Genomic DNA, 16,976 nt, shown 5'->3' with positions numbered 1-16,976 from the left:
CATTGAGCTAGAATGTTGGCTGGGGAAGAGAGGGTTTGGGGCTTTAAAGTAGGTCTTCCCCATCACTTGGCGTTTTTGGTAGAGTCATACAAATGACCCCATGTAATTTGGTGGCGATGGCTGCTAAGAGTTTTATAATACATTCAGGACATATTATTATTGGTGGCAATTTTAGTAGCAAAGACAGTGTGCTTGGTGTTGTTATCAGGAATACAGCACAACCTGTGTCAAGCAGTTGGGAGTTTGACTCCTTGGTAAATCTGTTTAATCATGCCTTGTTGGGCACATGTCATGCTAATTATACTTTGCCTTGTTATATAAAATTAAAGAATTTGAAAATAAGAAACTTTTTTAAAAGAAATAAATAACCTTTGCTAATAGTTTAACTGATAAGTTTTGTTCCTGGTGCAAATGCATCTTCAAATATAAAAGGGAATAAATATGTAAAAACTAGGGGTGTCTATCTGCTCTCTGTCTGGGACAAGCAACAATGTGAATCAGGGTGATTTGTGGGCCTTAACCCTCTCTTGAGTTGAAGTTATTTATGCCAATAACTCATTTCAAAGTCAAATTAGGGTCCTCACAAAGCCTCCTATTGTTTTCTTGCTCTGTTATTTTCCGACCTCATAGCCCTATGTTTTCCTGCATCTCTGTGAAAACTCTAGAACTGTTGGACCATGGGCTTTGTAACATGTGAAAGTGTTAAAAATGTTGCCAATGGAGAAGCATGGCAGTGGAAGATTCAACCATACCCTCCCCCCACAAGCTAAAAAACATTTAAGTTTCTTAAAAATCCTATATTGCTCTGATTTAGAAGAGCAACAATGACAACAGGATGTTTTGGTAAGATAATAATGTGGGAAGTACTACAATCCTCCTTGACATTCCTAGTCCCTATACACCACTTTTTATTGAATATTCTGCTGGGTTTTCTTGCTAACTAGAATGTTTGCAGAATTACAACTCTAAGAGCTTCTTGCTTGGGAATTGGTTCTGCTCATTGTCTCATCTTGCAAGGTGACTGAGGATCCCTCCCTCCAACACACCTTTTCATTATTTTTGTTTACACCAGGGGTCAGCAAACTTTTTCAGTGGGGGCCCGGTCCACTGTTCTCAGACCTTGGGGGGGGGCAGACCATATTTTGAAGGGGGGAAATTGAACAAATTCCTATGCCCCACAAATAACCCAGAGATGCATTTTAAATAAAAGGACACATTCTACTTATGTAAAAACACGCTGATTCCTGGACTGTCTGTGGGCCAGATTTAGAAGGCGATTGGTCTGGATCTGGCCCCCGGGCCTTAGTTTGCCTAAATCCATGGTTTAGATCAAGAGAACCTTATTGATGCTCTGGCCAAATTCCTGGGACAGAATTACCCTGGAAATGCTGCTATGTGGTGGCATAGTGACATTCTCAGGAGAGTTATCGGAGACTAAAAATGATTGCTTTCAGTCATCTTGAAGTTTTCACAAAGTGGATCTGGGTCAAAGGCATCTTACTGAAATGCAACAGTAAAGATCCTGCAACATCCTGCAAATGCTTCTAAGTATTTCCTTATTTCTGCATAGGCACAAAGCTTCTCCTTTACATCACATGCACCACCACTTTCTGCCATCTTCCCTATTGTTATGTTTCCTAAAATGAACACTTAATAGTTTCTTGTTTGTAAAATAAATCCATTGCCCTGCCAGTTAATCCTAAACTGTTCAAGTGAGACCTTGACACCAGTTCACTGGCACTGTGCAAAAAGAAATAAAGGGGAGAATAAAGAACAGTCTCCCTTGGGAGGCTGTGGCCTCTCCTTCCTTGGAGGTTTTAAAGCAGAGGTTGGGTGGCCATCTGTCATGGATGCTTTAGCTGAAATCCTGCATTGCAGGGGTTGGAAGAGATGACCCTTGGGTCCCTTCTATGATTCTAAGAAAGATGCCTTGAAGAACTATGCTTTTCTCTATAGGAATGGATAGCTGGTAAGACCCCCAAAAGCTGAGTTAGCATCTCAGGCAATTGACTGCTATCTCACAAGGATTCTCTCCAACTATGGCTTTGAATAGTGATTGTACAGAAGGAACATGGAAAGCTTCTTATGCTACTTCTCTATAATCTTTCATAAATCAAATGTAAACTGTTTACAAGTCATAAGGTGTTAGCAATTTCTACCCAGTATCAAGGAGCTGGCCTGGAATTTATTGTCAGTTTAACGTAATAAAGCACATGCACATCACACAGTTGTCCAATACTGCATGAATTAGGACTGTGTATGTATGTATGTATGTATGTATATATTTCCAAGTGAAAAATTCAAACCAAATTCAGTTCATGCCCTATTAATTTTCAGAAAGTATAGATATGAAACATTTGCAGCTGACACAGATTACTCTTCAGCTGCCCAATACAGAAGGTAAGACATGGTAATAGAATTTCCAGCTGCTGGCATACCCAGAAATAATATCCAGCAACAATGAAACATCTGGCTAGTCTGTCAGCAACATTAGTTACAAAGAGTTCTGATGACACGCATGTCACTACTTGCCACCTTACCTAGCTAGTTTGTTGCTGCCATTTTTTTTGAAACAGCATATCTGCAGTCTTGCCTGAGCTACACAAGCCTATGCAAAACTTTGTATTTACAGGTAGGTAGCCGTGTTGGTCTGATGCAGTCAAAACAAAATAAAAAAATCCTTCCAGTAGCACCTTAGAGACCAACTAAGTTTGTGATATGTATGAGCTTTCGTGTGCATGCACACTTCTTCAGATTCGTATCTGAAGTAGTGCATGCACATGAAAGCTCATACTCTTACATTCCATGATTCAAATTCAACTGTTCCATTCTCAGGTTCATTTCATTTACATCTGAACTGTGATCCACATATCAGAAAATCAATAAAATGATTTTTTTTTCATATTTTCGAGACCAGAGCGTACAAAAATACAGAATTTCTTTGAACATCACAAAAGTGAATACAGTAAAACTGTGACTATATGTAAGAAGTAAGAATAAGAAGTAAACATTGTTCTTCAACAACAACACCATTATTTTCTACAACATGTTGAGGCGTTTTAATGTTGTTGTTTTTAGCTTATCATTGATTTTAACAATAATTTGAATGTTATAGCTGTTTTTAAACTGATATTTGTAGTTTTACTCTTTTCATACACTGCTTTGAGATTTTATTACAATCAAGCATATATAATTTTTTGTGTGAAATATAAATAAGTAAAGCTTACAACAGCTCATGGCAACCCATGACTAAGACATTTGAGAAGGAGGCTTTGCTGGCAAGTAACACCTGTGCTCAGAGGTCTGCACCAGTTGCTGAATTGCTGCTGGGACAAGTTCTATACTATTGACAATCTGTAACCAGTTGACCTATGAGATCACCCTACCCCATATGTGCCCACTTCCACAGCTTTGATCAGCAGAATTGGCACTACTACAGGTGCCTCATAGTACCTGGAAGAACTTGATCATATGGGACCCAAAAACTTGAAGGAGTGCTCCTTCCAATAAGTTAAGATCTGCTGGGGGGGGGGGGCTGCTGATAGTTTTGCCATTGCATTAAGCTCACAAAATGGTGACTTGGGTTAGAGCCTTCTCAGTGGTGGTGCTCCAGCTCTGGAATCATCTCTGCCAGGAGATTTGAGTTGCCATCTAATTGGCTAGTTACTGTCAGAGTTTGAAAATGCATCTCTTCAGAAGACAATATTCTGAAATGATTATGGTTTTAGCAAATTTAATGTTGTGGTTACTACAGTAGTTTGCATTTTTTGTTATGGACATGCTACGTGTTGGTCAGTTACTGGAATATTTGTTGATGGACAGTCAATAAATACAATTTTAAAAATTAAAATAGTAACTAAATAACTGCAGTCTCCCAAAACTTGATAGATTAAAACACTTCCAATTTTTAAAATGTAGTTTAAAGAGATATTATCACAGCAATTTCCTGATCCATTCCTTTGCCCAAAAGACATGAACAAAGTATTATACAATGCTTTCTGCATTCTCTCCTTAGAAATCTGCCTACCTTGAGGGCCTGCAAGCTGTTACTTCAGTATGCACACATATTCTTCCCTGACCTAAATTGTAAGAGACCAACTTCAACAATCATTATGTGAAAACCAATTCTAAACACTGAATAGCTCTAGCACACTCTATAACTAGAATGGCTCTTCAGAAGTAAATCATTACAGATGCATTAGGAAAGCTGCCAGAGTAATAATTACAGAAGTATGAGGTGTCATATCAGCTTCGATGTTATTCTTATTATATACCAGTAACCAGACTGCACTCTCCATTCTGTTTCATTTTGCAACTCTAGTGGAGAAACACACTTATATTCCATGCCAAATTTGCAGTCATCAGCATGTCCTTTAGAAACGTACATGCGAGCAGTCACAGAACAAAATATAAAAACTGTTGTGAGAATGGGAATTTTTGTAGCAAGGGCTTCGGCAGGTGACTGGCTTCAACTCTTTTGTTTCCCCACCTCCACCCCAAGGCTATTATCTTGACCATCTGATGAAAGTATCTTACTCTGCATTCCAAAATAAGTGAACTCCAACTCAGGATTAAGAATGTCTGGAAACTGCAAGAAACGATACAATTAGATGTCCCAGTGAGAAAGTGACAGAGGCAGCCATCCCTACTGCTACGGAAGAGGAATTTGGTTGGCTGGCTGGCTGGCTGGCTGATGTTTCATCACTCATCCAGTGTTGTGGTGTAGATTTAATTTGTTGCTGTGGTTTTATTTTTTAATATTGTTGTTAAAAATTAATTAATTAAATGTGTATACGGCCTTCATCCAAAGATCACAGAGTGACTTGCAACATAAAAATACAAAATGAGAACACGAACCACGTAATAAAACAAAACAAAACCAATAATCCTCCCTCCCGCAAACACATTTAAAAGGCCATAGGATGTTAACCAAAGTTGCCATGAGCCTCCCTGGGGAAAGCATTTCATAAACTGGGAGCCACTGCAAGGAAAAGGTCCATTCTCATGTTTCCGCCCTCCAGACCTCTCATGGAGGAGGCACACAAAGAAGGGCCTCAGATGATGCATTACATAACCTTATGTGGTACCCCTGCAAATCAGAAGGTGTTTCTAAAAGGATTACCACCTTGATAAGAAGAGAAAATAAGACTCCAACATTTCAGCTGAAATGGTAGTTCTGACCCTCCTTCTCCAACAGATTACCCACACTGCCACAGCTAGGCTCAGATATATCATAGTAGAAATGCTCAGCAATATTAAGTTTAGGGAATAGTCATACAATCTTCACAGTTACGAATGCACAGATCGTGTCCCTTTATTTTATTTTAATTTTCTGTTACCCTCTCTACAGTATCAGATAACCATTTAACCTCTGTAGAGGTCTCAGATATGTGCTGAGTTTTAAAACAATTAGTGTGCTTATAAGTGTGTTTTCTCACCTTGAAAAAGCCATTTCCCCATCCCATTTGTGTAACAGTTTGTGCATTTAGCTGCTAGTCCTAGAACGGTCAGCACTAATAGCACATTATATAGTTCCATCAAGCACCTTACGTTCACATAATAGCACTGAGAGTGACAAACGTTCCGCTCCACCTTTTCAGAAGTCTGGAGAAGTCCCTACATTGCAGGCTATGTATATTAAAATAATGGATTAATAAAATGTGGTACATTTTCTCAAAGGTGAACACAATCTCTTCATTTATGCAAAGAGTACACAATACTGTAGAAAGAAACATTTGAGAAACTATGAATGTAATTTATTAACTACATGAAACAATACGATACGTGTATTAATAAGCATACAGCATTTGCCTTACTAGCACGATCTGTTAAGTTTTCAGACTAATGAGTTATCTTTAGCAAAATAACATAAATGCAAATTAAGTAGGCAGTGTCCATTGGTAATGCCATTTTGCTAATTATGGTTATTATCTATTATGTCTATGTTGTGCATCTGACATATTGTTATGGATGTTTTGTACATTTAGAGTTTTCATTTTAACTAAAAGAAATGACAACTGGTATAAAAGCCTCTTGTCAAAGCTGAGGATGAAGCTCATAAGCCTTGCCACTTCTCTATGCAGCCTTGGTACACAATACTTCAATTCTGCAAAAGATGATGCGCATCCAACTGTAACTAGCTTTCCCCCTTTCAGCAGCATGGACCCAGCCACCAATAATCTCTCCCCACAAAAGAAATTAAACTGAATAGACTTGGATGTCACCATGAAGGATCCATAAAAATTACTCAACTACAGAGGCAATCTCAAGGTTGGTGTAGCCATGAGGCAAGGTGAAGTCACTCAGTGAAATCCTCAGGCAGCAGAATGAACAGGGGCAGCAGATCCAGCCTCCAAGGAGCGCATCGCCTGATCTGCTACCTCTTTAGCAATCCCACCACGCAAATGCTACATCTACAGTGGAAGGAGATGCTACTGGTCTCTTTCCACCCTTGTTCCCAGATTAGCTCTTTATTCCTCCCTCATTCCCGATGTTGATCTTTATTCCCCTCTTGTCCCTGATGTAGATCTTCACTCACTCCTTCTTCCCTGTCAGGGAGGTGTCATTTTGGGGGTTGCAAAAAATATATATGTGATTTTTCAGTTTACTTGCCAGATATCCAGGACAAAACACCACCTTCCAGAAATCTCCCCCAGAAGTCGCTTCCAACTTTGAAATCCCAGTGATTGGAAGTCTAGCACATGTGGTGGGTGGAGGGTGGTGGAGGGAGATGATGTTGAGTTGAAGTATGATTATAGTTTTGTTTAGGTTTTTTTTTTGTTTCTATTATGATCTTATGAGAGTGACGTGAGTTGGAGATGGCGTTTATAAGTGGTCCATGTTTCACAAGCATATAGTAAGGTTGGTAGTACAATAGCTTTGTAAACGAGCATTTTGGTTTCCCTGCGAATGTCCCAGTCCTCAAACACTGCACTTAAATCAGGAGAAAGCCGCATTCGCAGAGCACAGGCGATGCTGGATTTCGGTATCAATGTTGGCCCTTGTGGAAAGATAACTGGCTAGGTAGGAGAAGTGATTAGCATATTCCAATGTTACACCACTGAGTTGTATTTGTGGCGCTGCAGAGGGGTTATTTTGTACTTGTTGGTGCAGCACTTTGGTTTTTTGTATGTTGAATGATAGGCCAAGTTTTTTGTAAGCTTCTGCAAAGATATTTAGGATGGTTTGGAGGTAATCCTCTGAGCATGTGCACACTACGTTGTCATCAGCATACTGAAGCTCTATGACGGAAGTTATGGTAACCTTACTCTTTGCTTTCAGCCTGCTCAGATTGAAGAGCTTTCCATCTGTTTGATATATGATTTCTACTCCACTGGGGAGATTCCCTTCGACAAAGTGTAGGATCATGGCAATGAAAATAATGAATAGGGTTGGTGCAATAACACAACTCTGTTTAACACCAGAACCCACTGTGAATGGTTCACTTTGAGAGCCATTGTTATCTGCGATTGTTGCTGTCATATTATCATGGAGGAGCAGAATGATGTTTACAAATTTATCTGGGCAGCCAATTTTCAGAAGGACAGTCCACAGGGCACTGCAATTCACAGTGTCAAAATAATAAATAAATAAATAAATTTTTCCTTATGCCCCGCCCTTCCCAGTTTAGAAGCCCAGGCTCAGGGCGGCTAACAACAAATTTAAAACAATTGTAATACAACATAAAAGCAGCATAAAATACAGTATAAAAGCATGAATAACAATAAAATACAAAGTTTAAAAATCAATTTGGGGAAAATCCATCTAATAAACATTAGATAGTCACCAGGGTTAGCTGGCTAAATTAGACCTACATATGATGGGACATGCTGTTAAGTCATTCCAAATTCAGACTTCGGCTATTTCCTTATTTTGCAAGTCCTTATATTCCAGGGATCCCTGCTCAAAATTTGTGGTCCGAAAGGCCCTTGAGGGCTGGGCTAGGCTTCAACCTCCCAGAGCACCAGCTAGAAGGCCAGTCACTTTTGACATTCTTTGCGTTATGCGCAGTAAGCTGAGGCTAATTTGTTGGTCTACTTTTGAGGCGAGATTTTTTACAGCAGCGTTTTCAATCGCTTTCTTTGGTGCACTGCGTGTGGGTGAAGTGGTGCTGGAGTCAGCATGGGACAAGGTTTCCAGGGGCTTACTTTTGCAGGACATTCAGTTGTCTGGTGCTGAGTTGGTGCTTACTATTCACAATTCGAAAACTGACCAGCTGGGCAGAGGTGCCTTGATGAGGCTGCCTGCCACTAATAAACCTGGCCCTCGTCCAGTCAAAGATGCCAGGAGAGATATATCTCTTCCCCCTCTGGGGATGGTCCCTTCCTGGTTCACGAGGATGGGTCTTTGCTCAAGAGGCATCAATTTGCTGCAGTATGGTATGGTATCAAGTTTATTGCTTATAGCCAAAGGCTGCTGCAATTTATACAATGTCATTCAATTTGCTGCAGTAATGCATGCGTAAGACAATCGCAGTGTGCGGCCTGTCGGCCAGCGAGTTTGCACCTCTTCCATTTCGTATTAGGGCAGCTACTACTGCTGTGCACTTGGGCCTGTCCATCAACAGGATCAAGGATCTGGACCATTGGAAATCCGAAGCATACAGGGGTTATGTTTGGAAATGGCACTGAGGTGCAGTTGCTAACATTGTTTTGTTCATTCCTAGGTCCGCCTCCTCTGCACGTCTGGATAGTGGGACACAGCATTGTCCACTGGGCCAGCAAGAGGGCAGTGGAGTCTGGATTTGGACGGAAGCTTGGGCTTCCAGGCCATGTGAGGCTTTCCTGGATATCCAGATGAGGAATGCATTGGGAGGAGCTTCTTCCAACAGTGTGGGTGAAGGTGTCTGCGGAAGGCATGCCTGCGGCAATGGTGGTGCAGCTGGGCGAAAACGACCTGCCGGAAGTTCCTGGCTTGCGCCTGCGGACCCGCATGCAGGAAGATTTGGAAGAGTTGGGGGAAGCTCTTCCTGGACTCAAAATATTCTGGTCGCAACTGCTGCCGCGAAGTGTATGAAGAGGTAGTCGTTGCTCAGCTGCCACCGAGAGGGCCAGGAGGGACGTCCAGAGCGCAGTGGCCAAGGTGTTTTTGGCCTTGGGGGGAATGGTTATCCATCACCCAGGCATTACCTCATGCAATGCGTCCCCTTACAGGCTTGATGGGGTTCATTTGTCTGTAACTGGGAATGATTTGCGGCTGACCTCCGTGTCAGCGGGATTAAGGGATTGGTTACAGGGGTGTGTGGTTGGCAGAGAGTGCTTGTGCTCATGTGGTGGATAGGCTCTGGTTCAGCTGATAGGGGTGGCAGAGCGGTCTGGCCATATCTATGTGATGGATATTCCATTAAAGGAATCCTGGGACTCTTTGGTTTGTCAACCCTGAGCCAGAGTCTAGGGGGGCATCTGGGTGGTGGATTGGATTGGCCCCGCTTTCCACTTTGCTGAGTGTTCACCCAAAATACCAAAAAAAAGAGAGGAGGCAACACGTCGACCAATTCCTCAGGTGAAATATATCTGGTTTTATCTTTACCCTGGGTCAGCACTACCTGTCAGGGTGCAGGGAGCTAGTCGAACCAGAGCCGATGCAACCACTCACTTGATTGTACCAGTAATTAATAAAGTTGTGACCTAAATTCTGCCAAAAACCAAACCAAAAATTAGAGTCTTGTCTGAATTTATTTGGGGTTGCTTAAAAGGTCTACACACGCAAAGGACGTCAATACTTCAAAGGCCACTTCTCCCATATGAACCGACCTGGACCCTGCAATCATCATCTGAGACCCTTCTTTGTGTGCTCCTCCACAAGAGGGTGGCAACATGAAAACAGGGCTTTTATGCAGTGGCTCCCTGTTTGTGGAATGCTCTCCTCAGGAAGGCTCGCCTAGTGCCTTCATTACATTTCTTTAGGCACGAGGTGAAAATATTCCTCTCAACCAGATCTTTGGCTGATTAAACAATCTATGACCTTTTAAATGTTTTTTTGGGGGGAGGATATTTTTATTTTTATTATTATGTTATGCATTTTGTGTTTTGTGTTATAAACTTCCCTGTGAACTATAGATGAAGATAGATATAAAAAATTAATAAATAATATCACAAGCTCTCGCAGGAGCCTACCAGCCCCTTTCTGTTTATTTATTAATTTATTCACAATCCATGCAAGGTAGAAATCATTTAAGTAAAATATGCATAAGCTGCAATCAACCTGAATAACTGAATTTATACTCGAGGCTTGCTCCAGAATTTAAATTCAATATACTGTGCATAAAATACACATAACAAAAGGATCTGTAATATTTCTGAGAGATAGTAATCTATAATAAAAAAATTCCTTCAGTAGCACCTTAAAGACCAACTAAGTTTTTATTTTGGTATGAGCTTTCGTGTGCATGCACACTTCTTCAGATACCTGAAGAAGTGTGCATGCACACGAAAGCTCATACCAAAATAAAAACTTAGTTGGTCTTTAAGGTGCTACTGAAGGAATTTTTTTATTTTACTTCGATCCAGACCAACACGGCTACCTACCTGTAACCAGTAATCTATAATGTGTGTGTGTGTGTGTGTGTTTCTTACCACTATTCCAAATACAGTATTAAATACTTACTGGCGCTAATATCAAAAGCTTATTAATACTACGAGTGCCAGAGCAGATTATTTTTATGACAGTTGAACAAGGTGGACATATAATGGTGATCACAAGTTGATAATTCTCAGCTTATTGAATATAATAAGCTGCTGGGACAATTGCCATGACAAAAGAGACCCATCAAAGCAGCCTAATTTATTTCACTGTTCCATTAGTGCTGTAGTCCAAAATTTGGAGTCCAGCTGTCCTACACACTGCACCACAGAAACACACACACACACAAATTCAATCTGCTTCATAAAGCTCAACATAGAAAAATATAGGTAGATTTCCCCCATCATGTGTTATAGTAAGATTACTGAAGGGGTGTCTTGTCTAAAGATTCTTCCCCCTTCATATATACTCTCGTGTGATATTGTGGAAGAAGCTTGCAGTGTTAGGAATCAATCAATGCTTGCTGATCATAATACAGAATATATATTCCTTTAACATCTGCCAAATCAAACTCAATGCCAAAGGTCACCTCTCTTCCAACATCCTTAATACGAAAGGTATAAACCAAGGGTGCATTCTTGCCCCCTTTTTTTATTTTTATCAGATCTTCCAGAACACATTAAAAAAAAGAATCGCATGCCCCCAAAATCAAACAAAGTCTGGTCCCACTATTACTGTATGTGGATGATGCAGCCTTATCATCACTGACGAAGATAGGTCTGAAACGTCTTTTACTCTCCCTGGTTTCCTATAAACTCTCAAAAACCAATAAACTCTCAATAAATTATGAGAAGACAAAAATTCTGGTCTTCTCTAATTTCCAGAAATTAGAAAAATGGAAAATAAGAGGACAAGAAATCCAGCAAGCAAAGATGCAGACATATCTCAGAATTTTATTCCAGAGCAACTCAGGTTGGTCAAACCATCGCACAAGTGCTATAAAACAGGCAAAGTGTACCTCTTCAGTAGTAGCTCACTTTTATTTTCAGAAAGGTAACCAATTTATACCAGCAAAAGTGTCATCCCAGCTACTTTTTGGGATCCCAATATGGATACAAGCATACAAATGAAACTTGAAAAATTAGAATATTGTCAAAAAGTTCATTTATTTCAGTAATTCAACTTAAAAGCTGCCTTTTACTTCATTTTAATTCTTAAACATGGTGCACATGGAAGCAACTGTACCAGCAGAAGTCAACTCACATGCAAACCATCCTACATCAATTTTGTACATGGACAGTGGCTGCTTCCCAGCATATGTGTACATAATAAAATCAGGGGTTGCTTATGCCTTGGAGGGGTCCCTGAGCAAAATGTCCACTGGTGAGCTGCTTCTCTGTCAAGTGAGTCCTGATAAGCTTACCTGGAAGTGGTAGGTAGCAGCACTTTGTCTCTGGTTGTGAATGTTGCAAGCAGTAATTTGCACTGATCATAGCGCTGCTCAGAACACTGAGCCAGATTTTTTTAGAAAGGGGAGCCCAGAGCAGGCATCAGTGGTGGATCTGAGGGCACCCTCAGTTGCCTAAATATACCACATGCCAATACCAGTCCTGCATAAAGCTACACACTTATATGAACTTTACATATAACGAACTACATGTATTCTATATAGAGAAATGTTATTCGTTTAGGAATTCCTTGGATGCAAACCTTACAAGATTTCCTTGAAAGCAGAAGTTGAGAATGTGAATGATAGTCTCCTCACAGGAAATTCACCAGGTCATCCCATGTTGCAATCCTAGGCACACTAAGGAATAGGTTCCACTAAAGTCAGAGACACACTTCTGGGTAAACATGCTCAGGGATGCAAAAAAGACATTAAAGTCCACAATTAGCTTCTTCACTTATCTCTTTTCTTACTCTGTTGTATGAGATACAATGATTTCACTACTCCATGAACCCGGAACAGAGAAATAGGAACATGCATATAAGCTTAAAAAGGTAAAGGGACCCCTGACCATTAGGTCCAGTCGTGGCTGACTCTGGGGTTGCGGCGCTCATCTTGCGTTATTGGCCAAGGGAGCCGGCGTACAGCTTCCAGGTCATGTGGCCAGCATGACAAAGCCGGTTCTGGCAAACCAGAGCAGCACACGGAAACGCCGTTTACCTTCCCGCTGTAGCGGTACCTATTTGACGTGCTTTCAAACTGCTAGATTGTCAGGAGCTGGGACCGAGCAATGGGAGCTCACCCCGTCGCATGGATTCGAACCGCCAACCATCTGATTGGCAAGCCCTAGACTCAGTGGTTTAACCCACAGCGCCACCTGTGTCCTTTGCATATAAGCTTACTCACTTATTAATATTGATAGTGAAAACTAAAATGCCTAGTGAAACTAAAATACTTGACTCTAAATGGGGAAATGATATCCCAGTCAACATAAATCAGAGTAGCTTTACTGCATGCTAAAATCTTCCGGATATTATTAGGAGCAAGTGAGTGGCATCACCCATTTTACAAAGACAAAGGGAAAAAATAAGCATATTAGGAGATACTAGGTTCCAACTAAGTGTAATTAAAGTGGCGAGCCATTTCCTGCAGCATCGTGATGTTTCTATAAAACATGGTATCTCAAGAAGTATCTATAGCATAATTATATCACTTCAATTTAAGCAGATATCTTCATTTACTTTTAGTACCTTCAGTAGCAGGCAAACACAATAAAGCCATTTAGCAACTATTACAGGGAAGATAAAGGAAACTGCCAGTCTATAGCTCCATTGGGAAAGCAAGTCAATCATGGAGGACAATAGGCTGAAAATGCTTGAAGCATTCCTGCTCAGATCTTTTCCACTCCCACTTACAGAAATAATTATCTGCCCTATTCAGGTTTTTTTCATTAATGCTTTGAAAGAAAGAAAAAACCTGAACATGCACTCATCACATCTTCAAAAGATAAACAAGAAAATAGATTCCAACTGTTTAAAACAGTTTTAAATTTAAAATTCCGCAGGTAGTTTTTTTTTTAAAAAACAGACTATTAATAAAAGCTTTCATAGAACAACTTTATGTTAAGGGGAGGGGAGTTAAATCTCTATCCTTTTTTTAAATCAGGATTTGTAATCCTATATTGGGAACGTGAACTCAACAGGATTGTACCATGTATATTATCAGTGTAGGTATACAGTAGGTGTCTTATTCTAAGTCAGGCTTTTTAAGGGTATATACTAGAAATGGTCACGGATTACAAAAGTTGTAGTCCAACAGCATCATGGGATCCAAGGTTGAACAACAGAGTTCTGGAACATTCAACTATAAAAACATGATTTGATACAATAAGGTAGAAATCCTACAGCAGGATCTGTTGGGGTGATCTCCATCTGAGCTGGAAGGTTCTTGGTGCAGCTGGGCTATACTGGGCTCATCCCTCTCACCCTCAATTCAGCATTATCTCCCCCATCTTAGCTCAGTCAGGACCCAGAGGGGTGACTTGAGCCCAGTGGATCTTGAACAGGTGTAAACCATGAAAAGGGGGTGTTGGGGGGGGAAGGAAGCCGCAGGACTGGGGGTGGGGGGGCTTCAGCTATAAATCCCTCAGCTCAGTCTGGCAATCCAGTACATTAAGCTGGCCAAAAGGCTGGTGTAACTCAAACATTTTAAAGGCTTGTTTTCCATCTCCCAGGCCTAGGTTGGATCAGTCAATGACAGCTCCCCTGCTTCACGGGGTTTGTATCTGGTGTAACTTTAAGCTGGCTTAATTTACACCAGCTTCCTTTACACTAGCTTCTTGTGTATAGAACTGATCCCTTCCACATCTTGACTAAGCAAAAGGGTTAACACTGTGAACATTGCAACAATCAAGAGCTGGTTGGTGAATATACTTATGGCTGACCCAAACAATACTGGGGTTTCAAAATAAAAAGAGCACTTATTTTTTTTGGGGGGGGGGGACTCTTTGAACAAATTAGATTAAGAGTTGGGAATCTCTCATCCGTGGGCGTAATTCGGCATGACAGTGTTCCCCAAAACCATCCACACCTGACATCATATGTGATGTCAAACATGTGGCAGGTAAGAGCATGGTGCCAAAGGAACAAATTGGAACTCACGAGTGAGTTCCTGATTGATCCTTAACAAAGGACTCACTGACAGGGAGACCCTTTTAGTGACATCTTTTATGACATTTATGGGTCTCTTCTGGGTTCGCACGCATATTTGTCACGCCTAAAACAGAGGTTGAGTGTAGTTCAGCCAAATGCAGCCAAGAAGCCATTTTATACCTGTTGTTTTATTTGGGAGTTGCTCTTATAGCCTCTTCTATTTTGGAGCGGAAGGGAAAGTATTTATATATGTAATAAAATTTTGGTTTTTGCATTCAAAACTGTGTGTTTCAGCTACGTGCGAGATAACAACTCTGAAGACAGAATGGGTATCTAAGAAAGAAAGACTAGCAATGTTGTTGTAAGAATGGCTTGCACTTTTCTTCTTCCACCCACAGATTTCAGTAGACGTAATGAATTTCAGACAAGATAATAATGCTGTTAGAATGAGAGCAGGAAAAGACCCTGGGAAAAAATAGTACCGGCAAACATTCGTAATTTGACACAACTAGGGCAATATTTTAAGAACTTAAAGCATCATTTTGACCTTTCCCCTCTGCTCTTCCATCCCATCACTGGAGAGCGACCTTCATCAGTAACACTTCAATATTTGATGCCCACTATAAGAAGTACCACTTGAACATTTTTATTCTTTAAGTGCAAAATACATAATGAATGCTACTGCAGGAATACTAACTTCTCATATTTTAATATTTCCTAGATAAAGCCATATGACAAGCCATTTTATATCAACTTTATTTACATGCTGAAAAGGTGAACAATATAGCAATCTGGAACAATGATACTTAATGAGATCGCAGGTGTATGTGACAAGACTGCTTTCATTTAGTTTCTTAGGAAACAATACTAAGTTTTCCGGAACATGTGCTCTATTCAGTTACATCAAATTATTTATCTGTTGTTGTTGTTGTTGTTGTTGTTGTTGTTACTATCATACATGATTACATTTGATTGTCTTTTCCTCGGATTACATCCGTTTTCTGTTTTAACTGCTAATAGGTCATGAATGTGAACTAATGTCATCCAAAAACACCCAGAATTACACTGAAGCTATATTATTTATTAAATTTATATCCCACCTTTCCTCCCAAAGAAGCTCATGTTCAGAGTTCTGTTGCAAGACTGTTTTATTCAAAAGAAGGATTTCTGTCAGAAAAACTAGAAGTGATTAGTCTACAAAAGGCAGAAAAGCTTTTGCCAATACACTTGTCTATCTGCAAAAAATGGGAAGATGTGGCCACAGATCCTCTAGAGACCCTATTAAAGCATATGCAGGTAATAAACAACTGTAATAAAAGCCTCTAAAAATGACCCCCTCATTCAAACATAGAGCATTTCTGAACTGCTGATGCATTATTCATACAAGAGTTAATATGAAGAGTAGTCTTGCATAATACCAAATGATTAGTGAATGAATGTGTATTATTATCTATTACATTTCTGTACCACTTCTACTTGACTTGCTTTGTGATATATGCCTCCCTTTGCACTTAACACTTAGGGTGGGAACATGACTGTCCCATATTGCTTTGCTTCCAGTAGATGTGTTTTGAGTATTTACACTCTAACGAATACATTAATATCAAATTCTGCACTGCTAATAGGCAAAATACACTCTTGGATAGCATTTTAGTCAGCATTCCTCACAGAGATTGCAGGGTTAGTTGTAATAAGAAGTAAATCACTGCTGTGAATCAAAGTACAGTCATAATAATAATAATAATAATAATTTTTTATTTATACCCCGCCCATCTGGCTGGGTTTCCCCAGCCACTCTGGGCGGCTTACAACAGAAAAATGAAATAAAATAATCTATTAAACATTAAAAGCCTCCCTAAACAGGGCTGCCTTCAGATGTCTTCTAAAAATCTGGTAGCTGTTTTTCTCTTTGACATCTGATGGGAGGGCGTTCCACAGGGCAGGCGCCACCACCGAGAAGGCCCTTTGCCTGGTTCCCTGCAACTTGGCTTCTCGCAACGAGGGAACCGCCAGAAGGCCCTCGGTACTGGACCTCAGTGTCCGGACAGAACGATGGGGGTGGAGACGCTCCTTCAGGTATACTGGACTGAGGCCATTTAGGGCTTTAAAGGTCAGCACCAACACTTTGAACTGTGCTCGGAAATGTACTGGGAGCCAATGTAGATCTTTCAAGACCGGTGTTATGTGGCCGCATTCTGGATTAGTTGTAGTTTCCGGGTCACCTTCAAAGGTAGCTCCACGTAGAGCACATTGCAGTAGTCCAAGCGGGAGATAACCAGAGCATGTACCACTCTGGCGAGACAGTCTGCAGGCAGATAGGGTCTCAGCCTGTGTACCAGATGGAGCTGATAGACAGC

Source organism: Zootoca vivipara, chromosome 8 (genome assembly GCF_965207765.1).
Source record: "Zootoca vivipara chromosome 8, rZooViv2.hap1.1, whole genome shotgun sequence".
NCBI lineage: Eukaryota > Metazoa > Chordata > Lepidosauria > Squamata > Lacertidae > Zootoca > Zootoca vivipara.
This window is presented reverse-complemented; position numbering follows the sequence as displayed.